This window comes from Priapulus caudatus, unplaced genomic scaffold (assembly GCF_000485595.1).
Source record: "Priapulus caudatus unplaced genomic scaffold, Priapulus_caudatus-5.0.1 Scaffold1178, whole genome shotgun sequence".
NCBI lineage: Eukaryota > Metazoa > Priapulida > Priapulimorpha > Priapulimorphida > Priapulidae > Priapulus > Priapulus caudatus.
In genome coordinates, this window is record NW_014578239.1 from 49,474 (window position 1) to 59,367 (window position 9,894).

Sequence of the window (9,894 nt, forward strand, 5' to 3'; positions counted from 1 at the left end):
CAGCTCCCATGGCCCGGAGGTCGGCTTCGCGATTTTCACGGACGAATGACGTCGACGGCGGCGAGTAGCGGCGTGCTCGCCGAGGCTGCGGCTGCGGGGTGTCGCGACGTAGGGGTCGTAGCGCGGCACGCAGGCCTTCGCGTTCGATCGCCGACGGACGGTGTTAGTTCCGGGCGCTACTTGAGTGCTGGTTCTTGGGCGGGTCGGCCCGGTGCCAGTCAGTTTGGCGGGCCGGCCTCCGCCTCGCCGCCGCTGGTCGTCGCGCCGACGGCCGCCCTTCGCAACGCACCTGCACCGTGAGGCGGCGACGGGTTGCAGTGGCTCTGTGGCTGCGATGTACGTATTATTGTTCACTCGTAATGCTCTATAATTATCTCTCCTATTAATTATATACTCTATTGATATACTATATATATATCACTATATTATATCATAGGTCGACCGCGCTTTGCCTTACTAGCTGCCACCGGGGGGAGGGGGGGCCTTAAGGTGAGGCGAATCGTCATGGGTAGGGAGGGTGTTTTCCATTATGACGTTTTCGGGGAGATGTAAGCTGAAGGTCCTGCTTTTCAGTCCAAGCAGTAACTGCAAGTTTAATAGATCTGAAGATACTGAAACACGCCATACCATATATCATACTTTAGTCCTGGGATACTCTTACTGATATCATAATGTGTATTACTTGACAGCGTTCAGGGTCGGCTGATGCCTGGGGGCGCCGCCGCCTTCTACATGGCTACTCATACTATTCAGCTGTTATCATAAGTCATACTGCGTAGTACTCTACTCGTGTTCTTCAACTCTTGATACTCGTATTATCTCATATTTCTATCTCTATTACTTACATTACGGTATCTATAATAAGTGCTTCACTGGCCAGCCACTCAGTGCTGTGACGCCCAACGAGGGTAGCGTACACGCTAGTCCCTGGGTGACCGACTGAATGGATGCTGTGTGTCGTCGCCTTGACTCACTGCACCCTCACATCATGCGGTCCCCGGCACGTACACTCCTGACCACAGAGTATTGACACGACGGTTGTATCTCACAACGTACTGCACGGGCTACGGAGAGCGCAGCGCCCACGGAGTCGTTTGGGGGCTCCGCTCGACAGTCGTCCCCAATCTGTACCGAGCGAGGTCATTTCTGCTCCGGTTAGGGTTAAACGGGTTTCGGGTTAAGGCGTTCAACAGGCTTCGGGTTGGGAGTAAGGCGTAGGCGAATACCTCGCGACACTCGGGTACTCCATACTCATGCGACACCGCCCCCTTAAGCCGTGCCTGCGTATCAACTTGAGGAATTTAAGCATAACTGCAATGCCGTAACTATGTATCTACGTCCCGACATGCAGACTTTCCCTCACAGCTTTCACACGTTATCATGCTATTGGATATGGCTAGCTGCGTTCATTAGTCCGCTCCGTCTTCGATCTGTCCTTGGACGTTGAGACTAATATATTTCGCGACGGTGACTTACGAGGTCTCAGTATACTTATTACGTGCATATGGGGTCGCAACTTTTACGCGCTCTACAACCACATCTACACCTGTAAACTCTACCTCACCAGCTATCAGCACTACACAACAATTAAGCTACCTAGGCTCACACGAGGCGTCACTTACTCCTCACAGTGCCAGTAGAATACGCTAACTGCGCATGCATCTCTTTACCGGCACAGTTACACCGTTGCATGCTAACAGTGCTCCGAGCGTTTTATCCACTGATGTCACAGTGGCTTACCGCATCACACTACCTGGCCTATCCCTGACTTGAAGCGCGGCAGGCTGGCAAGGCACTTGTTCTTGATGTCAGTCAGTGACGCTTCACTGTTCACGCGGGGATTGTGTTTACTAAGTGTTCTTACTCAAAGCTTCCTGCAGGAAGACACTCACTTCTCCTGTGTCTGTTTATATTGAGTTTTTATGCTTTCTTTTTTCAAAGTCCATTGCTGTGCTAGCTGGTCAATGATGCTTTTGATTATGTTTTGTTAACGATTTTTATGGTCGAACTGGTCTATAGGTAGCAGCAGTAGTTACTAGTCTACGTAGTCGTGTGAGGTTTATGCGTAGTCATCATTGAGTAGGTTGCGATGCAGGTTATTAAACGATGGATGTCTGACTAGTCTCGTGTCTTCCGGTGTCATTTTGGAGCCTTCGCTGCTTTATCCTCCTGCTAATCAAATCTGTAATTGTGTCTGCTGCGTCTTAACCTGTGTGGTGTTTGTTGCCATGTATCCGTTTTCCACTGGCTATGTGTCTCTGTATGCTCGTCTGTGTCTGTGTGTCATGCTGTATATGTTGTCCGTCGCTTTCCTCTGTGTTCTGCGTCAAGTGCACATTCGTCTGTATCTTGTACTACAGGTTGACGCCTCGAGCTCTTGCGTAGCTGTCACTCACCGGTCTCTGGGTGCGTGTGCCCTGCGCTTATGGGTGTCTGCTACCAAACCACGGGGCAGACTTGCTTTTGGCGTACGTGTCACGAATCCGTTCGCCACTCACCACGGCCCGCCACCCACGTACGACCGCACCGGCAGCAATGGCGCGACAGGAAGTCAATGACAGAGAGCTTTACACGAGATTGACGGGCCGCGGTGGTATCAGACGCGCCGCACGTACACGCACGTGCGCCACGCCATATCTCTGTCGGTGATGTAGACGGGTGTGCGCGCGCATTGCACGTGCATCTCGCGTCGGTCAGGTGTGTTTCGGTGGTGTCGGACTCAGCTCTCGTCAGTGCGCTTTTGCTAGCTCTGGCCTGGTCACCCCGGTATCTGTAGACTAGACCGCGTGTTTCGCTTGGCCCTTACAACGCCCGATAGCGCACACGTAAGTGCTGGTAGGCCTGTTGGCCTCACGGCTGGCTTGCCGGGCCTGACTTTGCCACTTCCTACGCAGCCTGTCCGTTTCTCGACTGTGGCCGGCGCGACGGGCTATGGATTCACTGCCTACTGCGGCGGCCGACGGGCGATCGTTTCAGATTCTTCCGTTACGTCTTTCCTACTGGGCCCAGGGGCAGCTTGTCGAGCCGAGCGGGCCGGCTCAGCGTGCAAATGTTAACTGTGACGATGGCTCCCGACCCTTGTCGTGATCCTGGTGGTCCCGTCCCCTGCGCCCTCATGTAGCTTGGCGGCGCGTCACGCGGTCTAGCACGCAGTTTGGGCGCACCACTGACGCTGCGTGCCGGTGCTCGTTCGTCGGCCGCGCGACAGCCCTGGTGGCCCCCCCAACGGGCCGCTTGGCATTATGGCTGTCTACCATGATCAGTCCCTGATCGCCGCGTGACTTGTTTTTTTTTGTTTTTTTTTGACACTTATTCGCACGTTTTAGGATTTCCTTCAAGGGCCGCAATTTGTTCTGCTTCGTCATTTGTCCTTTTTCTCGACTTGCTCGTTGCCATTGCAACTGTGCTGCTTTTGGTGCCGACAATTCGAGCAATGCGGAACGTTTTGTATGACTTGCCCTCCTTTCGTGGCTCCGTCCGCCTTCCCCTCGTTCGCGCCCTGTCCTGGGTGATCTCTGCTTCTTTTTCTCGCCGGGCTGCCTGGTATTCTCAGGGGCCGACGACTCCAGTTGACACGCCACGCTGATGTAGATTTATTCTTCTACGCACGGCGCGCGGCACAACAAATGCAATGCCATGCCACGACTACAGCCACGCACACACCCACACACACCACACACACACCCGCACGCACGCCCGCACGCAGCGCACGCCGGTCACACATGGCCGCAACGCACGCACGGCGCAGCCGCGCTACCCCACAGGGCAACATACGTTACATTTTTGAGAGACGCGTACGCCACTTCCGGGGGTTTTTAATAACCCGCCGACCATTCGTCATCATGCAGCGGTCAATCGTCATCGGTCTGTCGGTTCATCCGTCACCATCGCCGGCTCACTGCGTCCAGTCGTCGAGTACCGGCGCACGCTCACAACATCGTCGTCGCCCCCCCCCCGTAGCCACCAAGGTCTTTGTACTACAATAGAGGTAACATCTTTCTGAAGCGGCCGACGGACGGCTGCGGCGTGCGTCATATCATCTCTCTAATCTTATATATAATGCTGACAGATTGGTTGTCGCCTTAACTAATAACAGCAACCCGACGATTTGTTGCTAGGAAACAAGAAAGGCTGACGGCCGGTCGCGCGCGTCTGGAGCGACGTCATCGCCTGATCGTTAGGTCTGCAGCTCGCGGGCGGCAGGTAGCCACGCACAAGGTGACGTCACAGTTGGGCGCACGCGACGCACGGCACGCACAGCGAAATCAAACAGACGCCAATGACCGTGTGCGACGCGAACGTGGCGAAGAGGGCGAAGGCAATATTGTGTCATCTGGCTCGGTTTGGGGTTCGGACGTACGGTACGGACCGAGAAGCAGATTCGATCAGACCCGCGAACTCTCTGAACGTCACAATAGCCGGAGTCGTTCACGATCACACTGAACTGGCGATGCAAACAGCGAAATACAACAAAGAAGGCTCGCACACACCCCGACGTGAAGCAAAAAACGTGGCCGATACGAAAATATGAAACTGTACACAATTTTGAGACGCGCACGCAGCTCCGCGCACGCAACTGGCAGCGCACGCACACGCGGTACAGGATAGTTCAATCGCGTCATCCGATGCTGGGTGCTTTTGCGCAACAGCCCGCTCGTCACCACCACTGCCATCGCGCCACGCGCTCACACTTAATATGCCGGGACCCTCTCCTCTCCTATACGCAAGACTTCGCACGCCTCGTCGCTAGCCGGCGCCCTGGACCCACACCTATACCTGAGCTTCTACCTTGCACGGCTGAAACCTTCAAGATATATAACCCCATTCGGCCACTTTCCCCTAGACTTGAACTGGCGGGGGGAGCCGCCTCCTGAGTGAGAGTGTATATGGAAGCTAGTGATAGAGAGAGAGAGAGAGAGAGAGAAGAGAGAGAGAGAGAGAGAGAGAAGAGAGAGAGAGAGAGAGCAGAGAGAGAAGAGAGAGAGAGAGAGAGAGAGGAGCGAGAGAGAGAGAGAGAGAAGAGAGAGAGAGAGAGAGAGAGAGAGAAAGAGAGAGATAGGAGAGAGGGCGGGAGAGGGGAGAGGGAGGAGTGGAAGAGGAAAGAGACACACACACAACGCACGGCACGCACGACGCACCACAGACACACACACACACCACGACACACAACACAGCACACACACACAACACACTATGGCGGGCAGAGAAGAGATAGATACTGTCCAGTTGAAAGTAGAACCGGCTTTATGATCTCATGGTAGTTTGGACCTTTTGTTGGATCGTTTGCTGACAGCATCAGGTGAGCATCAATATCGAGTCATTCTGATCATCATCAATCATCAGCCGAGCAGCAGACGCTGTCGGTGTAGATTTAGCGGGCTATAGCAGGGGTCACAAATCAAACAATTCATTGACACCCAGCCTCTCTCTCTCTCTCTCTCCTCTATCTCTGTCTCCTCTCTCTCTCAGTCTCTCTCTCTCTCTCTCTCTCTCTCTCGTCACACACTCTCATCTCTCTCTCTCTCTCTTCCATACTCTCCTCTCCTCTCTCTCCAGTGCCGCTCTCTCTCTCTCTCTCTCTACATCTCTCTCTCTCTCTCTCTCTCTCTCTCGTGCCCCCACATCTCCTCTCTTCTCATTCTCTCTCTCTCTCTCTCTCCTCCTGTGTGTGAAGCTGGGCCAGTCGATGGAACAAGAATTGGTCGGGGGAATCACTATCGCCGCCATTATCGGAGAAAATTTGCAGACGATAAAAGCAGCTTAAAAGCAGACACTGCGAAGCATCCTCCGCAAACAGATATCATTCTGTGCTTGAATGTCGACATTATATATATATATATATATAGATATATATATGTGTGTGTGTGTGTGAATGCCTCACACGTATATGTATATGTATAGATGTACGTAATCTATATAATGAATATGTAAGAAATATGTATATCTTGTAATACGTCTCGTAGAGGTAGGTTATTACACAAGTTTTACGAAGACCGCTAGGCGTCCTATCACGCCGACCCTGATTTCTACGCCTACCCTTACCCGATCGAGGGGCAGGCAGGGGTGAGCAGGAGAGGTGAGGTGAGGGGGGGCGTGGTCGCAGTGGTGACGCTGCCGGCGGTTGCGCGCACGGTGACAGACTATTTTTGCGAGGTCAGCCAGTTGTCACGGGTTGCTTGATTGGCGGCCGCATCGGTTGAATCGCACGGCCAAGGTGGCAAGGCGCGCGCGGCCCGCGCAATTGTAACAAACAAAACTCCTGAAGTGATATGGGCAGGCGCCGCGCCGTGCCAGGGGCGCCGCCAAATCACAAGATTGCCGCAACTAGCGCGCTTACAAAAATACGCGCTTACGCCGCGCGGATTAGATTTCAGGCCGCGCGCTCGTAAAAAGTTCCTCTTCTGTTTGCTCTCGTAATATACACTCGAGCAATATAACATTCGGGTCCCGCGCGTGGGGGCGCTGGCTGCTGCAGTGCATCGACATCGGCGACGGATAGCGACGACAAAGAGGTTGTCAAGCGGTGACAGCCGCGGATATAAAACATCTAAAAGCGCGCGACAAGAAAGGCATGGCAGCATCTGGCCCTCCCCGCCCTCCTCCCCCTCTCTTGCTCCTCCCCGCCCTTCCCCCCTGCTGATTCCGCCGGGGAAGACCAGCAACGAGGGGTATGTAGTCCGCTGCCGGAAGATAAAGCCAAACCGCAACGCATAAACCGAGAGCAAATTAACTCTGGAAATGCCCAGTAGAGGTCGCCACACGGCAGGGATTTCTTCCGAAGAGGGGGGGGGTAAAGACTGCAGGAGTGCCATAGGTTCACGGGTATGTGGGGTGGGGGGGTCGGAGACGGGAGAGGGGGAGAGAGGAAGGAAAAGAGGAACGGAAGGACGAATGGAGAGTGGGAGAAGAGAGGACGGGAGGAAAGAGGTGGGAGGAAGGGAATGAAAAAGGGAGGGAGGGAGTTCAAAAGAAAGGGAGAAAAGGAAGAAAGGGAGGCGAGGGACACGAGCGTGGCGACAGACGGACAGACACGCGCACGCAACGCAGCGCGCGCAGCTACGTAGACGTGCGAGAGAATTGGCCAAGCAGCTCCTATATGAGTAACAGTCACACAACTAGTGCATAGCTTAGCAGCACACGAAAGCCGCCTTACGTCGAGTAGCTAGAGACGAGACGAGGCGGCGACGCGGCGGAGAGAGAGCGGGGCGAGCGCGCGAGCGGAGCAGGGCTGCACGACACCAGAGAGAGAGAGAGAGAGAGAAAGATAGAGACAGGGAGAGAGAGCAAAGATTGAGAGCGAGAGAGCGAGAGAGAAGAGCGAAGAAGAGAGCGAGATTGAGAGAGAGAGAAAGAGACAAGAGAGAGCTAGAGTGGGGGAAAGATAAGAAGAAAGTGAGATAGAAAGATAGAGAAAGAGATAGAGAGCAGGATTGCCCATATACACTCTTACTCAGGTGGGTCCCCCCGCCAGTTCAAGTCTAGGGCGAAAGGGGAAGGGGTTTAATCTTGAAGGCTTCTCAGGGTGCAAGTAGAAGCTCAGGTATAGGTGTGGGTGGGGCCGGGCTAGCGAGAGGGTGGAAGTCTTGCGTATAGGAGAGGAGAGGGTCCCCGGGCATATAAGTGTGAGACGGTGGGCGAGGCAGTGGTGGTGACGAGCGGCTGTTGCGAAAAGCACCCAGCATCGGATGACGCGATTGAACTATACCTGACCCACGCGTGTGCGTGCGTGCGTGCGTGCGCGAGCGCGTGCGGTCAAAATGTGTACAGTTTCATATTTCGTATCGGCACGTTTTTTGCTTCACGTCGGGTGTGTGCGAGCTTCTTTTTTTGTATTTCGCTGTTTGCATCGCGTCATTAGTGATCGTGACGATCCGGTGTGACGTCAGTCGCGGTCTGATCGAATCTGTTCTCGGATCCGTACCGTACGTCCGAAAACCCAAACCGAGCCCAGATGAACAATATTGCATTCGCCCTTCGCCACGTTCGCGTCGCACACGTATGCGTTGTTTGATTTCGCCGTGCGTGCGTGCGTGCGTGCGTGTGCGTACCTGTGCGTGCGTACCTGCCCGCCGGCAGCTGCAGCCTAACGATCAGGCGATGACGTCGCGCAGACGCGCGCGGCCGTCAGCTTCTTGTTTCCTAGCAACAAATCTCGGGTTGTTATTATTAAGGCGGCCAACCAATCTGTCAGCATTATATATAGATAGAGAGAGATAGACGCACGCACGCAGCCGTCCGTCCCGCCTCAAAGATTTACCTCATTGTATAAAAACCTTGTGTACGGCGACGACGATGACGATGACGATGACGATGACGATGACGATGACGATGACGATGACGGCGATGATGACGATGGTCGGCGGGGTTATTAACGAAGCGTACGGTTCTCTCAGGTAGTATGTGCGTGCGTGCGTGCGTGCGTGCGTGCGTGCGCGCGTGAGCCGGTGGTGGCCCAACTGTGTGGCGAGAACACGAGACAGAAGGCTGCTGCTGCTCCGAGAAGAAAGAGAGATGTCGGTGATTCATAGCAGCACGCGTGCACGTACACGCATGCGTGTACACGCGCAACTGCAGTGCACGCAGTCCACCCCCCACCCCTCCCAGTGCACGCACGCGCGCACCCGTTACTCGCATGCGCGCACGTGCGTGTACGTGCGGGGTCTGACTACACGCGGGTCAATTCGTGAAGCTCTGTTCATTGAATTCTGTCGCGCATTGCTGCTCAGTGCAGTATCATCTCCGTGCAAGCAGTCTGCCGTGTCGTAGCAGCCCCGAGCGTGCGGCAAGCCGGAGTTTTGTCATGTACTACTGCTACTACTCATGCTACTACTAGTAGTAGTAGTACTACTGCTGCTACTACTACTACTACTACTACTACTACTACTACAACTACTACTACTATGCTAGTGCTAGTAGTAACTGTACACCGCACGCTCACAGACGTGCCGGCTGACCGATCGAGTATATATCTACACGAGCGTGCGTGCGTGCGAGCGTGCGTGCGTGCGTGCGTGCGTGCGTGGGTGCTGCCACCAGCCGTCGCGTTATCCCCCGCCGACGTCGACATGACGGTTTGTTGTTAATTCGTCGTTCTCGAAATAGCGCGTCCGATCTAGTGCGCGCGCGCGAGACGCGTAGCGCGTGACGTCATTCGTCGTGAAATCGCGAAGGCGACCTCGGGGATGGGAGCTGTCGTCTGCCGACGTCGAGTCTCTCCTATTATGACGACGGGTTCCTTGCTAAGTATCAACCGGGTCATGTGTGCGTGCGCGCGTGCGTGCGCGTGTCTGTACGTCTTCTTCTTTCATCCGTGCGAAAGCGATCGAATAATCTCAATAATGTAAATCGGTTTTAAACCTTTAAAGCGGCGCTCGCGTGCGCGCTGCCATCTAGCGGCAGTAATGGCGGATTCAGGATGATGAGGGTCATTCATTCATCTCCCCCTGTCCAACAGTTCATTATACCAGAAAACGGGTGATGAATGGGTAGAATGGCTATTTCGAGTCGCCATTTTAATTACTTCCGTCGCCGGTAGATGGCAGCGCGCACGCGAGCGCCGCTTTAAAGGTTTAAAACCGATTTACATTATTGAGATTATTCGATCGCTTTCGCACGGATGAAAGAAGAAGACGTACAGACACGCGCGCACGCACGCACGCGCGCACGCACACATAACCCGGTTGATACTTAGCAAGGAACCCGTCGTCATAATAGGAGAGACTCGACGTCGGCAGACGACAGCTCCCATCCCCGAGGTCGCCTTCGCGATTTCACGACGAATGACGTCACGCGCTACGCGTCTCGCGCGCGCGCACTAGATCGGACGCGCCCTTTCGAGGACGACGAATTAACAACAAACCGGGATGTCAACGTCGGCGGGGGGGAAAGGCACGC